The 20084-nt window shown below is 48.6% G+C and overlaps 1 protein-coding gene across 15 annotated transcripts in view; it reads left to right on the top strand.

Moving 5' to 3' along the window:
- The window catches only part of Mef2 (myocyte enhancer factor 2), a 653808-nt gene that overhangs the window by 103150 nt on the left and 530574 nt on the right, over window positions 1–20084 (top strand). For 2 of the 15 annotated variants that reach the window (XM_069323722.1, XM_069323716.1), the window contains exon 1: window positions 14169–14524. The exons of 2 other annotated variants lie outside the window; for them this stretch is intronic. The gene's annotated coding sequence lies outside the window, so the exon portion shown is untranslated. Of the gene's footprint in view, window positions 1–14168; window positions 14525–20084 lie in introns of those variants that run through there. 11 more of the 15 variants (XM_069323724.1, XM_069323720.1, XM_069323718.1 and 8 more) reach the window with 10 other exon arrangements.

Below are 20084 nucleotides of genomic sequence, written 5' to 3'. Positions count from 1 at the left end.
TAATCACTGTACTCGAGACTGATCTATCAAAGTTAATGGTTTTCATTTTAGTGATGTCTTCAGTCCATTTCAAATGCCGCCCCCTTGACACTCATGTGTCAACAACCATAGGGTATTTAGCTGTCAATGGCTAGTTAATTTTTTTTTATTATTATTATTTTCTACCACAGACGTGGCCAGACATTTACAATGCTAACCAGCATATATACATTTTCTTCTGTCCTCCATGGACAGGGTTAGAGATGTGTTAAACATATAGTTCAAGGGTTTATTGAACACTCAACCACAGAAGGTGATTCGGTGCTTTTAAAATGCTAAGCTAACCTACATACGTAAATACATAGATACGCAGATTTACGTATGCCCTACATAAAGTGTTTGATGTGTCTTTTACATAGTGTCATTAATGTACATTCACAAAGGTGAAATGTAATTCTGATCAGCTTCCATATAACAGTGCAGTTGGGTGATCTGTTAATTCCCCAGCCTCCCACTCCTTCCCGTAGTCAAACTATTTTATATGAGACAGGCGGATTACAATGATGCTTTCAAGGATTTTGCGTGTGATATGAGACTCGTAGACCTTACCAGGATCTTTGGGTTTGGGCATGAGGACAATTACTGCGTGTTGCCATTGTGTGGGCAACACTCCACTTAAGTGGGACTTATTGAAGATGAGGGTCCAGGAGTGGTCCAAAATGACGTCACTTTCCTTTCTCTTCTCATGTCTAGGCTGGCACCTCACTCTCAGAGCTGGCACCTCTCCCCCAGAACTGGCACCTCACCCTCAGAACTGGCACCTGACCCCCCAGAACTGGCACCTCACCCCCAGAACTGGCACCTGACCCCAGAACTGGCACCTCACCCCAGAACTGGCACCTCACCCCCCAGAACTGGCACCTCACCCCCAGAACTGGCACCTCACCCCCAGAACTGGCACCTCACCCCCCAGAACTGACACCTCTCCCCCAGAACTGGCACCTCACCCTCAGAACTGGCACCTGACCCCCCAGAACTGGCACCTCACCCCCAGAACTGGCACCTCACCCCAGAACTGGCACCTCACCCCCATAACTGGCACCTCACCCCCAGAACTGTCACCTCACCCCCAGAACTGGCACCTCACCCCCATAACTGGCACCTCATCCCCAGAACTGGCACCTCACCCCCAGAACTGGCACCTCACCCTCAGAACTGTCACCTCACCCCCAGAACTGACACCTCACCCCTAGAACTGACACCTCACCCCCAGAACTCTCACCTCACCCCCAGAACTGTCACCTCACCCCAGAACTGACACCTCACCCCTAGAACTGGCACCTCACCCCCAGAACTGGCATCTCACCCCAGAACTGGCACCTCACCCCAGAACTGGCACCTCACCCCCCAGAACTGGCACCTCACCCCAGGACTGACACCTCACCCCCAGAACTGTCACCTCACCCCCAGAACTGACACCTCACCCCTAGAACTGACACCTCACCCCTAGAACTGACACCTCACCCCCAGAACTCTCACCTCACCCCCAGAACTGTCACCTCACCCCAGAACTGACACCTCACCCCTAGAACTGGCACCTCACCCCCAGAACTGGCATCTCACCCCAGAACTGGCACCTCACCCCAGAACTGGCACCTCACCCCCCAGAACTGGCACCTCACCCCCCAGAACTGGCACCTCACCCCAGGACTGACACCTCACCCCCAGAACTGTCACCTCACCCCCAGAACTGACACCTCACCCCTAGAACTGACACCTCACCCCCAGAACTCTCACCTCACCCCCAGAACTGGGAGTGTAGTCCCTACTCACCCTTACCTGATTGTGCTTTTGCTATTCTCATTTTTCTCATGTTCTGTCCTTAAGGTTTTAGAGAGAGAGGTTATAAGCTGTATGAGGGGAAATTAAAATTGCAAATTGAATCTCAATTCAGTTTCTGTTTCAAATTTTTGTTTCATAAAGGAAAAGGTTTCGTGTGTAATGGCAAGACGGGAAAGGTTGTCTCAACCTGATGGAAGAGGAGTAAGTTATTGTGTTGAGGAGTGAGGTGACGTTTATGGTGAGTGAGGGGGGGGGGAATGTGGAAGGGGGGGAGGAGACGTTCTTAATGGAAGAGGGGGAGTGAAGGAGAGGAGCGTATATGGAGGATGAGGGAAAGGAGGTGGAGAAAGCTATTTGTGATATAATAAGGTGATTAATTTACGTAAAGAGAGTAAATGATTGGTAGGTAGCAGGAGAATGATTGCTGGAAGTGGTGAAGGTCAGGCTAGGTAGGTTATGGATGTGGTCACCTCCACCACTCCCCTCTTCCCTCTCCTCTCCCCTCTTTTCCATAAACCGTTAAGAGAGGAGAAAAAGAGATGTTTTCGGTGGGATGATAAAGGGGGAGGAGCTGGGGGTTAAACTGCACATTATACCCTCCAGCGGGTCATCATCCCCCTTTCACTATATCTCTCACAGCCGATGGTAACGAGTCCGTGGAATCCAGTGGATGGTGCACCTCGAGGTCACACTGTGATGTATGGTGACTAGGATTGTGAAGTGTTGTTCCCAGCTCGGGAGGAGTAGTATAGTGACGTCTGTTCCTTGCGTAACCTCAAGGCGGACCTCTCAGCCACCACCTCCCACTATAAGAGCTACTTGGTCCCTCATCCTTACCTAACACTGACCACCGGAGGAGGAGGAGAAGGAGCTCTACTTCTTGGGCCCCGCCTCCTAGCCTTGTTGTACGTGTTTTAACTCCTGACGTTCGTGTTCTTTGTCGTATCTTGAAGTTGTAGATAGAGGTGGCTTCCACGACTTCTACCATTGCATTCCACCCGGTTGATCTCCCGTACAAGGTACAAGAATTTCCTTACATTTCTTCGACTCATTGGTGTTATCTTCTGCTTGTGTCTTCTGTTGTTTGCTGCTATTTTCTTAGGGTGATTGATTGATAAAGATTAAGCCACCCAAGAGGTGGCACGGGCATGAATAGCCCGTAATTCTCAGGGTGGGGAAAGCGGAGGGTTAGAGATGGAATGGGGGAGTGAGGTGGGAGGGAAGCAACGTGGTGGGAGGGAGGGGAGAGGAGGAAGAGGAGATAATTGGGATGTGTGAATATGAGGGTTGTAGAGGGGAGTAAGGGAGAGAGGGGAGGGAGGGGCTACGGAAGAGATAGAGGTAGGAAGAGAGAGATAAAGTGGGATAGATAGATAGAAAGGGCAGCCGATAGAAGAAATATATAACAGAACTCTGAATTCGGCCTTTCTACAAATAGAAAGAGGAGGAGGAGGAGGGAAAATGTGAATGGAGGAGGAAGAGGAAAAGGATGATGATACTGATGAAGAGTAGGAGATAATTACAGGCCTATAAGTGTTGCATCGTGCACATACACGAGAGGATCATCATAGTACTGCCTACTGCTGCTTGATGACCGGGAAGATCTAAGAGACTGATCCGGGTAGTTGACCCTTTCTTGCCTCTTATGGGTGCTGTGGTGTAGCCACCTGTCTGGTACTTTCTGAACCACAGTTCGCATCCCTGACATGCCGAGTGAATGAATGTGTGTGTGTGAAATTTGAGAGAAAGGGTGAGATCAGGGGTTCTAGCACGAATCTTCCCTATATTGCTTATGCTTTTCTTCACTTGAGAAGGAAGTTGACAATTAATTCTCCAATGTTCATTTTGCTGTTTTATTGTGACCTGACGCTAAGAGAAGCGTTTCGTCGACTCTTGTCAACATTTTCAGAGGTAGAGCAGAAGTGTATAGAGTTTAGCTGGAGAAACCGAATATATAACTGAGAGTGAGGTGTGTCACGTGAGACTTCCTTCTTGTATATAAATAAATAAATAAATAAATAAATAAATAAATAAATAAATAGGTCCACTTGACACTTTCCCATCTCCTATGTTCCAGTGATGGGGCTGGGGCAGGTTGATGGGTGTTCCAGTGATGGGGCTGGGGCAGGTTGATGGGTGTTCCAGTGATGGGGCTGGGGCAGGTTGATGGGTGTTCCAGTGATGGGGCTGGGGCAGGTTGATGGGTGTTCCAGTGATGGGGCTGGGGCAGTGTGATGGGTGTTCCAGTGATGGGGCTGGGGCAGGTTGATGGGTGTTCCAGTGATGGTCCTGGGGCAGGTTGATGGGTGTTCCAATGATGGGACTGGGGCAGTGTGATGGGTGTTCCAGTGATGGGGCTGGGGCAGGTTGATGGGTGTTCCAGTGATGGGGCTGGGGCAGGTTGATGGGTGTTCCAGTGATGGGGCTGGGGCAGGTTGATGGGTGTTCCAGTGATGGGGCTGGGGCAGGTTGATGGGTGTTCCAGTGATGGGACTGGGGCAGTGTGATGGGTGTTCCAGTGATGGGGCTGGGGCAGGTTGATGGGTGTTCCAGTGATGGGGCTGGGGCAGGTTGATGGGTGTTCCAGTGATGGGGCTGGGGCAGGTTGATGGGTGTTCCAGTGATGGGGCTGGGGCAGGTTGATGGGTGTTCCAGTGATGGGGCTGGGGCAGGTTGATGGGTGTTCCAGTGATGGGGCTGGGGCAGGTTGATGGGTGTTCCAGTGATGGGGCTGGGGCAGGTTGATGGGTGTTCCAGTGATGGGGCTGGGGCAGGTTGATGGGTGTTCCAGTGATGGGGCTGGGGCAGGTTGATGGGTGTTCCAGTGATGGGGCTGGGGCAGGTTGATGGGTGTTCCAGTGATGGTCCTGGGGCAGGTTGATGGGTGTTCCAGTGATGGTCCTGGGGCAGGTTGATGGGTGTTCCAGTGATGGTCCTGGGGCAGGTTGATGGGTGTTCCAGTGATGGTCCTGGGGCAGGTTGATGGGTGTTCCAGTGATGGTCCTGAGGCAGGTTGATGGGTGTTCCAGTGATGGTCCTGGGGCAGGTTGATGGGTGTTCCAGTGATGGTCCTGGGGCAGTGTGATGGGTGTTCCAGTGATGGGGCTGGGGCAGGTTGATGGGTGTTCCAGTGATGGGGCTGGGGCAGGTTGATGGGTGTTCCAGTGATGGGGCTGGGGCAGGTTGATGGGTGTTCCAGTGATGGGGCTGGGGCAGGTTGATGGGTGTTCCAGTGATGGGGCTGGGGCAGGTTGATGGGTGTTCCAGTGATGGGGCTGGGGCAGGTTGATGGGTGTTCCAGTGATGGTCCTGGGGCAGGTTGATGGGTGTTCCAGTGATGGTCCTGGGGCAGGTTGATGGGTGTTCCAGTGATGGGGCTGGGGCAGGTTGATGGGTGTTCCAGTGATGGTCCTGGGGCAGGTTGATGGGTGTTCCAGTGATGGGGCTGGGGCAGGTTGATGGGTGTTCCAGTGATGGGGCTGGGGCAGGTTGATGGGTGTTCCAGTGATGGGGCTGGGGCAGGTTGATGGGTGTTCCAGTGATGGGGCTGGGGCAGGTTGATGGGTGTTCCAGTGATGGTCCTGGGGCAGTGTGATGGGTGTTCCAGTGATGGGGCTGGGGCAGGATGATGGGTGTTCCAGTGATGGGGCTGGGGCAGGTTGATGGGTGTTCCAGTGATGGTCCTGGGGCAGGTTGATGGGTGTTCTGTCTGGGTCTTGAAGATGGTGGGGGGGGGGATGTTGTTGAGTGAGAGCTGGCAATATTGATGGTAGGTTGAGTGTGTTTGATGTGTAGTGCTTCGCCCGTGTCTAATCTTCTACTGTTGTATGTGTCGATTGTCTCAATGATGTTTGTCAGCATATATCTGGTTGTGTGTAGAGATTATATGTTCTTTAATAGAGCCTTGCTGTTTGTGCATTCTCAGGCGCCTTGATTGGTTAATGCTGCAGGAGGCGACTTAGTTTATTGTGTACCCCATACGCATCCTGTGAGCGGTAGCGCAAAAAAAAATACAGAGGGAAGCGCCTTGAGACGTTGAGATGTTGAGATGTTGTCCTGCCTATTTATTGAGATCGTTGGAGCTGTCAGTCCCCAAGTGGACATGTGAAGGTATAAGCGGGTAATTCCTTGCATGTCTTCGACTCATTATCCTCCATGTGCACGGCTTCCCAGCCTCCACGTGCAAGGGGAGTGCCAGAGGTGTACGCGTCTTATCAGTGATGCGTTGCCATTGGTCAAGAACTTCGGTGCCTTGTGGTCAATCTTATCGCTGGCACTGGGGAATGTTGGACTGCAGGGGGGCGGGGGGGTTACATTTTTCTTCTGAAGTAATCAATACTTTTTTGAATCGTAGTGTATGCTTTCTATTTGAACTCTAGAGCATCGGTTAGTACAATGCTTGAGTGCTCTGTATCCCATTCAGCTATATGTAGGAACAAATAGATCACTAAACGTGTGTGTGTGTGTGTGTAGTACAACGATGTAGATTCATGGTGGTTAGCACTGTAAAAGCACTACAGTGCTAAGAAAGTGCTAAGAAAAATCAAGAAAGTGCTACACCATTACGACCATGTAGCACTTGACTTTTGGTGAACTCTTTTTCCAGCTGAACCCTGATGCAAGAGCATTAGTAAGAGGGATATATATATATATATATATATATATATATATATATATATATATATATATATATATATATATATAAGATATATATATATATATAAGATATATATATATATATATATATATATATATATATATATATATATATGTGTGTGTGTGTGTGTGTGTGTGTGTGTGTGTGTGTGTGTGTGTGTGTGTGTGTGTGTGTGTAGGAAAAGAAAATATTAAAGTGTTCAGTGAGAATCCACAAGGTCGTCTCTGAATACTCTTTATTTTCGTTTTCAAGGCTATGGGTCCCTACATAGCATCATCTGAGTGTGTATATGTGAATGCTACACAGTATCTATTTATAGACATCCATGTGTGCCGAAACACATGTGAAGAACCTCTCACACACTCACGGCTCCCTGACAAGAGAGAGCAAGCTTAACTTACCTGCCAACACCCCCACACATCGTGTCAGCAAGGTGGACAGTCCGCCCGCTCTCATAATTCTGATTGTATTTCCCACTTCTAAACTTTCCTTTCACATGTGCCTCCCCATCCACTTTACTCCCCCCCCCCCCATTCCTCGACATCCAGCAGCAGCACCACTGGACAAAACCAGGGCAGTTTCCACATAGCAACCCCCTCCCTCTCCCCCCCCCCAGTCTCACGTATATATAAACTGCAACGTCCTCTGTCAACCCGATTGTTACCCATCAACCCCTGCCCCATTCATCCCCCCCCCTCCCCTACTTCATCCTGACCTCTTCCCTCCCCCATATCACCCACACCTTTCCCCCTTCCCCCCCCCCCCCGCTCTCTCCTTCATCAACCCCCCCCCCCCCCCCGCCCTAACTCCCCCAGTACCCCCTTCCCTCCTCCCATCACACCCTAACTCCCTTTCCCGTAAAACATTACACCTCGCTTATATCTGACTTCCGCGCAGACCTGACACACTGCTCACGGCCCTCGCCCCCTATTATATTACCCCTTGTATTGTCATACTTTTTTTTTGTGGAGCAAAGAGGATGGAGAGGCATAGGTGAAGGGAAGTTTAGAAGTGGGAAATACAGTGGGAGTTATGAGAGCGGGCGGGCTGTCCGCCTTGCTGACACGATGTGTGGGTGTTGGCAGCTAAGCTAAGCTTGCTCTTTCTTGTCAGGAAGCTGTGAGTGTGTGAGGGGTTCTTCACGTGTGTTTCACCGTATATGGATGTCTATAGATGAATACTGTGTTTTGGGGGGGAGGAATTTCTGGTCAGTATTTCATCTGGGAATTATGTACTGTGGGGCGGGGTTTTCATTTAGAGAATCGAGGCTCTTGGGCCACCAGCTGTGTGAGCGGGGCGTCTCATCTTGGAGTAATCTTTCTAACATTGGGTCCTCTAGCATTTGGATGGTGTTCCACACCCTGATGGCTTGGTGCTGCAGTCTGATGTTTAGTGGCTGTATGTTCAGGAGTTCATGGAGCTCCTGGATTGTCTGATCATATGGTGGACGGTGTTTTGCTGCTCTCCTTAGCGCCTTATTTTGCACTGCTTGTAGTTTTTGCTTGTTAGTTTTGTTTATGGTGTGTAGTGGTACTGGGGCATATACTAGATGCGGCCCAACTAGAGCCTTATATAAGTGTATTTGAATGTTCGTACTGAGGCTTCGGAATCTCCTCAGTTTTCCTAAGGCTGCTTTGGCTTTGTTTAGTCGGTCCCTTACGTGAATTTTTATCCCTGTTCTATTGATCATGAGTCCCAGTATTCTGCCTACCTCCACATATTGGATCGGATGGTTGTCCAGGATAATGGGGTCTGGGTTTCTTTTTTGTAATGTGTAATGTCTGGAACTTTTATTTGTTTGTGCTAATTTTCCATTGCTTCTCTAAGTTGTTTATGAATTCAGTTGCTGCCTTGGTCTTGTCGGTTAGTAGCGGCTTTGATGGTCTTGGTTGGCCTATTATTTAGGAGACATCGTCAGCGTATGTGATGTATTCTCCATGTTGGGGTTGGGGTAGGTCAGCTGTATATATGTTGAATAGCGTGGGGGAGAGGCAGCTTCCTTGTGGTACTCCACTTTTCAGTTCTGTTACGTCACCCAAGTAGCTGCTGATATTGAGCCTAACAGTTCTGTTGTCTATAAAGCAGCAGAGAGTAGCAGTATAAAGTAGCAGTAAATCTCTGTGGGATTCCTAGCTCAGATATCTTATATTTTAGGCCTGTGTGCCACACTTTGTCGAAGGCTTTCGAAACGTCTCTAAGCACTATATTACACTGATCTTTTTTCGACGTTGCTGTGGCTATATGCTCGTAGATCAGGGCCATAGCTGTATGGGCCCCTCTGCGGTGTCTAAACCCATGCTGCCTGGTGTTATACTTCCCTTCCTCTTCCATGTACTTCACAAGTCTCTGATAAATTATTTTTTCGAATATTTTACCTGGTACTTCGAGGAAGGAAATTGGCCTGTAGTTTTCAGTTTGGGTTGGGGGGTTTACCTGGCTTGGGGATTAATCTTATTGTGGCATTCTTGAAGTATGTGGGGAATAGTCCAGATGCAAGAGCTGCATTTACTATACATATGAATTGATGGAGAGCAATCACATAGGTAGGTTGGATAATACCATCTTATTTATCCTGCCCGGCGCCTTGTTCTTGAAACCTATAATTGTTTTATGGACCTCCGCAATGGTTATGTGTTTCATAAGGTGGCAGTCATCGCGTATGTTGTTAAGGTCTATTGTTTGCGTCGGGAGTAGTGCTGCAGCTCTGTTATCAACTTGTGTTGTAATTTCCCTTTCATTAATGGGGCAAAAGTTTAGATTTTCTTCCAGGTTTATCCTGAATATTTTTTTTCCCAGAACTTCCTGAATTCCTGTTCTTGTTCTCTCTCCTCGTAGAGTTTATTTCCTGAGGCGTCTATGGTGAAGGGTGTTTCCTCGGCTGAGTTTCCCATCAGGATTTTTACATTTTTACCAGAACTTTCCTGGGTTTCTGTAGTCGACTTGGTTTTTGCTTATTAGATCATCCCATTTTTTTTGGTGTACTCTGTTTTGCGTAGATCTTGCAGGTCATCTTGTAGTTCCCTTTGATACTGTGGTTCATAGTTGATGACGTAAACCCCCCCCCCCTTCCTCCTTTCCCACTATTATATTCAACCTCTAGTTCATAGTTGAGGAAGCCCTCGTTCTTGCCCCCCCCCTGTTGTGTTGTAACACCCCTCTAAAGTACCACCACTATAATGGAACACCACTATAATGGAACACCACTATAATGGATACTAAACTAATAATGTAAACACTACTTATCCTGAGTAACACTTCCCCATCGGTTGCACTTGGTAACACTGTTATGAGCTGACATATGATGGTTACACCGGAACTAAAAGGTACACTGCCAACAAGGAAATGCTAACACAGGATTAAATACGCTGCCACCATCTGCCTTTGACCATTGAGACTATATCAAGCAACGAGGCAAGAAACATTGCTTGACTTGGAGAGTACCTTCTATGACTGTCATTAATTATGGGACGGTTGTCAGCCACAATATCCAAAAGGCTAAGAGGATTCAACAATTGACACAGACGGGAAATTTAACATGAGTTTATTGAGACCAAAATTATGTCAATCACCACTTATAAATCCTACTCTAACACTGGCAAAAAGTTAAGGAATTTGGACATGGAACAAAACCTCAGAGACCACACACATTACCTTAAGACCTCTGTCTCTCCCTGGCTGAGATGTTCTTCACAGCCCTCTCTGGACCCCGGTGTCCGGCACTCTGTCCTCCCTTAGTCCCTACAGGACCTCTATATACAATCCCCACAGGGGGAGGGGGGAGATCTGCTGTTGCTACCTGCCCCAAGAATGTAAAAGATCGGCCACACGTGCACAAACACTTAAAAAATATTTCAATAAGCTTGTTTGACATTCACCATACACTCTTCAAGAGAGGAGTTATTAATTACGTGTGTGACTGACCTCTGACCTGGCCAAAAGGGGGAGATCCATGGATGTTTACGCATAAGAATGTGGGATCTAATTCCCTTGCAATGTTGGACCAGAGTATCATGAAATATTACATACTTGAAACTATGCTGACTAAGACTAACCCAGGAATTTTTTTAATCAACATACAAGATAATCCGGAGGTTATCTGGGCTGACCTCATGGAGAAGGCTTCCCTGGGTGTGAACTCTAAGGGGGGGGGGGAGGTCATGGGTGTTAGAGTGTCGTGCCCCTCTGGTTCATAGCTTAGGAAGCCAACATGGCCCCCCTATTGCCCATTAATGTAATTCTCTCGTATTTCCTTCCCATAAGAAGGGAAGGAAAGGGATTTATCAGGGGGAAAAGCGCTAGGCCATTAAACTATATAACACTGCTCAGAGCACATGTCCCCCTTCAGAGCAGGAGAGAGAGTGCTAAAATTCGGGGAATACAGGGAACATATACGACATACATAGACACGATAAATCACCTAAATTATTGAGACCGGCTCAAAGCTCTCCAAATGAGAGAATTTTTCTCTCTCCTTTCTCAGGAAAGGAGACGAAAGAGGGATCAAATAATATATACATGGAAGATACTGTAAGTCCAGAACAAATTATATTGTACCCAGCAGTAAGTCAGGGAATGTAGAAGAGAGCCAGTTAGAGTATGGGTGCCAAAGGCGCAATCGAAGAACACGTATTTGAACATCAGAGGTCCACGGCTGTTCAGTATTCCTTCAGTTAGGGTAAGAAATAGTTGGTACCACCTCTGGTTGCGTTTGTAGGGACCCTCGACCTCGAAGAAGACGATATGTAGCATCCGGGGGAGCTTGGTGGGGCACCCGCGTACACTCACATATTGTCTTTTCATACCAATGTAATTTTATTGGTTTATTAGTAAAAATAAATAGAGTATTGTTTTGTCTTGTGGGGATGGTTCTGTGTGTGGATGGTTCTATGTGGGGATGGTTCTATGTGTGGATGGTTCTTTGTGTGGATGGTTCTATGTGGGGATGGTTCTTTGTGTGGATGGTTCTGTGTGGATGGTTCTGTGTGTGGATGGTTCTATGTGGGGATGGTTCTTTGTGTGGATGGTTCTGTGTGTGGATGGTTCTATGTGTGGATGGTTCTTTGTGTGGATGGTTCTGTGTGTGGATGGTTCTATGTGGGGATGGTTCTTTGTGTGGATGGTTCTGTGTGTGGATGGTTCTATGTGTGGATGGTTCTTTGTGTGGATGGTTCTGTGTGGATGGTTCTGTGTGTGGATGGTTCTATGTGGGGATGGTTCTTTGTGTGGATGGTTCTGTGTGTGGATGGTTCTATGTGGGGATGGTTCTTTGTGTGGATGGTTCTTTGTGTGAATGGTTCTGTGTGTGGATGGTTCTGTGTGTGGATGGTTCTGTGTGTGGATGGTTCTTTGTGTGGATGGTTCTGTGTGTGGATGGTTCTGTGTGTGGATGGTTCTGTGTGTGGATGGTTCTGTGTGTGGATGGTTCTGTGCGTGGATGGTTCTTTGTGTGAATGGTTCTGTGTGGGGATGGTTCTGTGTGTGGATGGTTCTTTGTGTGGATGGTTCTGTGTGTGGATGGTTCTGTGTGTGGATGGTTCTGTGTGTGGATGGTTCTATATGGGGATGGTTCTTTGTGTGGATGGTTCTATGTGTGGATGGTTCTGTGTGTGGATGGTTCTATGTGGGGATGGTTCTATGTGTGGATGATTCTGTGTGGATGGTTCTGTGTGTGGATGGTTCTGTGTGTGGATGGTTCTGTGTGTGGATGGTTCTATGTGGGGATGGTTCTATGTGGGGATGGTTCTATGTGTGGATGGTTCTGTGTGTGGATGATTCTGTGTGGATGGTTCTGTGTGTGGATGGTTCTATGTGTGGATGATTCTGTGTGGATGGTTCTTTGTGTGGATGGTTCTATGTGTGGATGATTCTGTGTGGATGGTTCTTTGTGTGGATGGTTCTATGTGTGGATGAATCTGTGTGGATGGTTCTGTGTGTGGATGGTTCTTTGTGTGGATGGTTCTGTGTGTGGATGGTTCAGTGTGTGGATGGTTCTGTGTGTGGATGGTTCTATGTGTGGATGGTTCTGTGTGTGGATGGTTCTTTGTGTGGATGGTTCTATGTGTGGAGGATTCTGTGTGGATGGTTCTGTGTGTGGATGGTTCTGTGTGGGGATGGTTCTGTGTGTGGATGGTTCTGTGTGTGGATGGTTCTGTGTGTGGATGGTTTTAAGTGAGCACACAGCCTGGATGCCTACTTTTGATGCCCTCTGGGATGGTTGTACGTGTCACTGTATCCGTGTGTGTGTGTGTGTGTGTGTGTGTGTGTGTGTGTGTGTGTGTGTGTGTGTGGCGTGAGGGCTGGCTCTCTCAGTGCCTGGGGTCCAGCTTGGCACTCAACAAGTGGTTGGCTTGAGGGGGCCTCGTGGCTGGCACCCCCGCGCCCACACATGGAGGTCCTCCCCCCATGAGCGGGGGGGGGGGCGGGGGGAAGGGGAGATCGTAGGGTTGAATTCAATATTCAACGGTACTATAGTGTCATCTGGCCCATCCCCCCCCCCCCCACCCAGGTCCTGTTTTACAGTTATTCTCGGTGCTGTTTTGGGGTATTCGACTCTCTATATGATTCCTTCCAGTCATCATTAATTCCACCCTATAAACCCGTTCTTATCTACATCTTCATGAGTCAATATTTAAACAGTTTGAATTCATTTTATGCAAGTTCCATTTTGATATGATATGGTCAACGCTACTGCTGCTGCTGCTGCTATCAGCACAGCTATCAGCACAGCTATCAGCACAGCTACCACCACAGCTATCAGCACAGCTACCACCACCACCACCACCACCACCATAATTCTTTTCAATTTAAAGAATGAAGGAAAAGTTACCGTGGGTGGAAGCTAGATACGCAAATGCGTCAATGAAATATCAGGAAATACTTGTACCACGTACGGGCTTTCAACAAGTGGAAAGTACTGAAAGAAGAAGTGTTGGAAGCCACCTCCGTCCACAACTTTAAGGGCCAGATTCGACAAAGAATTCAAACGACGGGATACTTGTATTCTAACGCAACAGGTACAGCAACAAGAAGAAGGCTGGTATAGGGCATGCAGAGCTAGACTTCACTCCCCCGTAGTCACTGTTAGGTAAGAACTGGCACCCCCAGGGCCACCCTCCCCCCCCCCTCCTGTCACCACAAGCTGGCACTTGAAGTGATAGAAAGTGACATTGAACGTTATTGTCATCCAGAGTAGTGGGAGGGAGGGAGGATGGAACCGCGGGTTGAGCAGTGTCGTGTGGATGGGCACAAAAAGTCATGGTGTAGCAAGCGGGGTGATATAGTTGGTCCTGAGGTGGAGAAGATGGTGATGCCCCAGCGGTGTGGAGATGGTGATGATGATGCCCCGAGGGCGTGATTGACGAGAACAGCCTCCTTCTCCCTCGACACAATGTTGTCACCCCACACACACACACACACACACACACACACACACACACACACACACACACACACACACACACACACACACACACACACACCCTTCACTGCTTATTGGCAGCCTCGTACCTCCTCCTCTTTCCCGGTGGCAGGGTTCGATCCTTCAGTGTGTGTGTGTGGCATGTGGTTGGTAAAGTGGTGGCGGCGGCAGCGTGCGCGCGCGTGTGTGTGTGTTGAGTTGCCTTGACGAGTCGGTGGAGGGAGAGGGAGGGAGGGAGGGAGGGAGAGAGGGAGAGAGGGAGAACGGCAAGTGTAGCCGAGACGGAGTGAGAGAGCGGACTGGACCACACCACCAACGTCGCTGTAGTCCGTGTTGCTTCCCCTCCCTCTCTCCCTTACTCCTCCCTCTTCCCCCTCCCTCACCACCACCACCATCCCCCCGTCCACCACCACCACTAGACCCGACACCATCACTACCACCACCAGTCTCTGCCTAGACCGCCTCACAGACAGTGGTCTTCAGGCACTGTCTCTTAACTCCTCTTGCAAAAACCTCTGTGGATCATATCTTGACGCTTTGCCGAATTATTCACCAGTGATTTATTTTTTTTTTTCCTGAAAATTTTTTTGTCAAATATTTTCTGCGGTGCAATAGTGTGAAATATAATCGTAAGTAATGTGTACAGTGTTGAGAAACATGCAGTGCAGCGTACAGTGAACATCTTGCAAGGGTTGAGGCCGTGTAACACGAGCTGTGAAATGGACGTATACGCTGTGACAAACAGGCTGAGAAGAGCAGACCCCGGGAATCATTGTTTTTGGATGTGGAGTCTGCGCATATTGCCTGCTGGAGGAGTGTTTACAAACAAGTGGATGTTTGTGTCGCGCCGCGAGTGTGTGTGTATGTGTGTGTGTGTGGCACTGTTACTGTGTTTGTTGACGGTGTGTGGCACTGTTACTGTGTGTGGCACTTGGTGGTGGTGCTGCTATGGCACAAGGCACAGTATGAGGGGGGTGAGGTGGTGTGTAGGTGGGTGGTTGGGGTGTTAGTGAGGGGGGGGGGGGGGGAAGCTTGCGGCCCACCACTGATGCAGTGGGTGTGGGGGTCGCCAGGGAACCTGTTACAGCTGACAGTGGTGGGGGTTGTGTCGGCAACCACTTGCAGGCATCACCCCCTTACCCCCTTCCCCCCCACTCCCCTCTCCCCACATAACTCCCCTTCCCACACCCCTCACCCCTTCTACATGGTCTTTAGCCCCCCCCCACTATCTCTCCAACTTACACCCCCATCATCGTTCTCTATTCCCCCCTCTCTATCTCTCTCTCTCTCTCTCTCTCACACACACACACACACACACACACACACACACACACACACACACACACACACACACACACACACAGACGCATATAAGGAAACTGGAAAAGGTTCAGAGGTTTGCAACGAGACTCGTCCCAGAGTTACGAGGGATGGGGTATGAGGAGCGCTTGAAGGAGCTGTACCTTACGACACTAGAAAGAAGAATGGAGAGGGGGGGACATGATAGGAACGTATAAAATACTCAGGGGGAATGACAGAGTAGACAGACGAAATGTTCACACGGAATAGTAACAGAACGAGGGGACATGGGTGGAAGCTGGAAATTCAGATGAATCACAGGGATGTTAGGAAGTTTTCTTTTAGCGTGAGAGTAGTGGGAAAATGAAATGCACTTAAGGAACAGGTGGTGGAAGCAAATACTATTCATAATTTTAAAATTAGGTATGATAGGGAAATAGGACCATAGACATTGCTGTAAACAACCGATGCTCGAAAGGCGGGATCCAAGAGTCAATGCTCGATCCTGCAGACATAAATAGGTGAGTACACACACACACACACACACACACACACACACACACACACACACACACACACACACACACACACACACACACACACACACACACACACACACACACGCCTCCCTTCATTTCTTTTATATTTGTATTTGTCCTTGTTTGTGCGTGTGCACACACACACACACACACACACACACACACACACACACACACACACACACACACACACACACACACGCCTCCCTTCATTTCTTTTATATTTGTATTTGTCCTTGTTTGTGCGTGTGCACACACACACACACACACACACACACACACACACACACACACACACACACACACACACACACACACACACACACACACACACACACACGCCTCCCTTCATTTCTTTTATATTTGTATTTGTTCTTGTTTGTGCGTGTGCACACACACACACACACACACACACACACACACACACACACACACACACACACACACACACACACACATCACATGTGCCCGATGGTGTAGTATCACCACCTCCTGTCCCTTATCTTCCTTCCTCTGCCTCTCCTCCTCCACAATCTCCCAAACCTACAAGGCAGAAGAGTTCCTGCAGAGTGTGTGAGCGCTCCTACTATGGCCCAAGCTGGCCCTCCGAACTCCTACACTCTTACCTACCATCGAGTGCCACGAGGACCGCTCTCAAACCAACCCCCGTAGCAGATTCCTTGGCCTATACGATTCGTAGCAGATTCCTTGCCCTGTTCAATTCATGCAAACAGGAGACGAAAAGGTTGACGGGATGGGTTTGAGAGCTTGTACTAGGATACAAGAGAGCTTGTACTAGGATACAAGACGCGCACTAGTGGCAGCTGTATCAGGGTCACTGTGGGCTTGCGACAGGGTATAGAGGGGGGGGATGGGTGATGTGAGGGGGGGATGGGTGATGGGAGAAGGGGGAGGGTAAGCGCGTGGCTTACAAGTCAGGACAGTAATATATACCCAACTCTTCTTGCAACTAGTGCTATGGGACGGTGGTATTGGGAGTCGTCTGGGTGTACTATCGGGTCGTAAGAGTGGGGGGTTATTAGGTCGTAAGAGTGGGGGTTATTAGGTCGTAAGAGTGGGGGGGTTATTAGGTCGTAAGAGTGGGGGGGTTATTAGGTCGTAAGAGTGGGGGGGTTATTAGGTCGTAAGAGTGGGGGGTTATTAGGTCGTAAGAGAGGGGGCTAGCATGGTCGTAAGAGACCAGGGGCCAGATTCACGAAAGCACTTACGCAAGCACTTACGAACCTGTACATCTTTTCTCAATCTTTGGCGGCTTTGTTTCCAATTATTAAACAGTTGAAGAGCTCCGAAGCACCAGGGAGGCTGTTTATAACAATAACAACAGTTGATTTGCAAGTTTTCATGTTCGTAAACTGTTTAATAAATGTAACCAAAGCAATCAAAGATTGAGGAAAGATGTACACTTTCGTAAGTACTTGCGTAACTGCTTCGTGAATCTGGCCCCTGGCCTGGTAGATACTAATACTGTCCTTTAATTTGGGAATTGAGATATTCCTCATGTTTTCTCATCGGAAGGTAATGAGGAATTAGGAAGAACAGGGCACTGGGCTTCTGAGAAGTCCCAGCTGTGTCTGGGTACAAGTGACAGGATGAACAACCCAGCGGGTTTTCTTCCTATTGGGGAGTGTTGTACATGCTGCTTTGGCGGTGTGTCCACTCACAAGATGAGTGGCGCAGCCCAATACTGTCACTATGGCGGTGTGTCCACTCACAGGATGAGTGGCGCTGCTTCAATACTGTCACTATGGAGGTGTGTCCACTCACAGGATGAGTGACGCTGCCCAATACTGTCACTATGGCGGTGTGTCCACTCACAGGATGAGTGGCGCTGCTTCAATACTGTCACTATGGCGGTGTGTCCACTCACAAGATGAGTGGCGCAGCCCAATACTGTCACTATGGCGGTGTGTCCACTCACAGGATGAGTGGCGCTGCTTCAATACTGTCACTATGGCGGTGTGTCCACTCACAAGATGAGTGGCGCTGCTTCAATACTGTCACTATGGCGGTGTGTCCACTCACAAGATGAGTGGCGCTGCCCAATACTGTCACTATGGCGGTGTGTCCACTCACAAGATGAGTGGCGCTGCCCAATACTGTCACTATGGCGGTGTGTCCACTCACAGGATGAGTGGCGCTGCTTCAATACTGTCACTATGGCGGTGTGTCTACTCACAAGATGAGTGGCGCTGCCCAATACTGTCACTATGGCGGTGTGTCCACTCACAAGATGAGTGGCGCTGCCCAATACTGTCACTATGGCGGTGTGTCCACTCACAGGATGAGTGGCGCTGCCCAATACTGTCACTATGGCGGTGTGTCCACTCACAAGATGAGTGGCGCTGCCCAATACTGTCACTATGGCGGTGTGTCCACCCACAGGATGAGTGACGCTGCCCAATACTGTCACTATGGCGGTGTGTCCACTCACAGGATGAGTGGCGCTGCCCAATACTGTCACTATGGCGGTGTGTCCACCCACAGGATGAGTGACGCTGCCCAATACTGTCACTATGGCGGTGTGTCCACTCACAGGATGAGTGACGCTGCCCAATACTGTCACTATGACGGTGTGTCCACTCACAAGATGAGTGGCGCTGCCCAATACTGTCACTATGGCGGTGTGTCCACTCACAGGATGAGTGACGCTGCCCAATACTGTCACTATGACGGTGTGTCCACTCACAAGATGAGTGGCGCTGCCCAATACTGTCACTATGGCGGTGTGTCCACTCACAGGATGAGTGACGCTGCCCAATACTGTCACTATGGCGGTGTGTCCACTCACAGGATGAGTGACGCTGCCCAATACTGTCACTATGGCGGTGTGTCCACTCACAGGATGAGTGGTGCTGCCCAATACTGTCACTATGGCGGTGTGTCCACTCACAAGATGAGTGGCGCTGCTTCAATAAACTCGCCCCTCGGGGCAAAATTTAAATTTAAAATTTAAAATTGGTGGTGCAGTTGACAGGTGGGAAGAGACAGTGGTGGTCTAGATGGGGGGGGGGGAGGGGTCAGCCACCAGTGGTGGGCATCAGAAGCGTCCTTTCCTTGAGCCGTTATTGATAAGAAGATATCTTAACGCTGACCTACACCGCCCACGGGAAGGGTATGAGGCGCATAATAAAGAAAGAAATTGAAATTGAATAGACCTATGCAACAATATCAGCCAAGGCGTAGACGACATTAAAATAATGTGTGTGTGTTATAGTTTCATTGTAAGACTCGAGGGATAGTTTCATTGTAAGACTCGAGGGAGAGAATAGTTGAAGGGACGCTCATTATAGGCTTTTCAAGCTCGGACTGACAAGTGTTAAAGGTGTCAAGTGCGTTTGGTAAAATATAGGGACGCACTCATTAATAAAATACAGTGACGCACTCATTAATAAAGATATCAGTAGAAGAATCTTCGAATCAAGTTTCAATTGGATTGATGGATGAGGATTAATCCACCACAAGAGATGGCACGGGCGTGAGTAGCCCCTTATAGGTGGTAGATGTTTGGAGTGAATGTGGTGTTTGGTCTTGTAACATCCTGAAGTGCAGGCGAGGAGTCACAATAACGTGGCTAAAGTATGTTGACCAGACCACACACACTAGAAGGTGAAGGGACGACGACGACGTTTCGGTCCGTCCTGGACCATTGTCAAGTCGATCGACTTGAGAATGGTCCAGGACGGACCGAAACGTCGTCATCCCTCCACCTTCTAGTGGTCTGGTGTGAAGGGTCTGGGAAGTGTGTGGTCTGGTCAACATCCTGAAGTGGGTCTTGAAGTGAAATAGACGTTAGAGATAAGGTCAAAAGTTTTCTTGGTTTAATTTTGACGTCACTTGATAAGATAAGGTCAAAAGTTTTCTTGGTTTAATTTTGACGTCACTGGTTAATTTCCACTATTTTCCAACGTTTCTCGTGAAGGATGAATCTGAAAGATAAATTTACATTTTCAGGAAAAAATCTTCGAGTACAGAGCGACAGTTCTCTATAGTGTACAAATGAATAAAGAGGCTTTGGAAAGGGTTATAAACTGGGATAGGAAAATGTGTACCAAAGAGCGAACTAGAAAACAATGGATCCAAAGCTGTATTCAGATGAATTACATATGAATATGTACTGAAATTAATTAATGTACTGAAAAAAAGCTTCGAGCATGGCTACATAAATGCAAGTTACAATGAAATCACGTGACATATCTTGGATAAAATATTGTAACTGTATAATGGAATCGAACCCACATCCCTGAACTTTTAGTAGCCCATCCCGGTTCAGTCGGTATAGCACGTGTGGTTGAGGGGGTTTAGGGGGGTGTGTGTTCAATCCCACCGTACT

This window comes from Procambarus clarkii, chromosome 13 (assembly GCF_040958095.1).
Source record: "Procambarus clarkii isolate CNS0578487 chromosome 13, FALCON_Pclarkii_2.0, whole genome shotgun sequence".
Lineage (NCBI taxonomy): Eukaryota > Metazoa > Arthropoda > Malacostraca > Decapoda > Cambaridae > Procambarus > Procambarus clarkii.
Note: the sequence above shows the minus strand (reverse complement) of the source record. Positions and strands in the feature narration are given on the sequence as shown.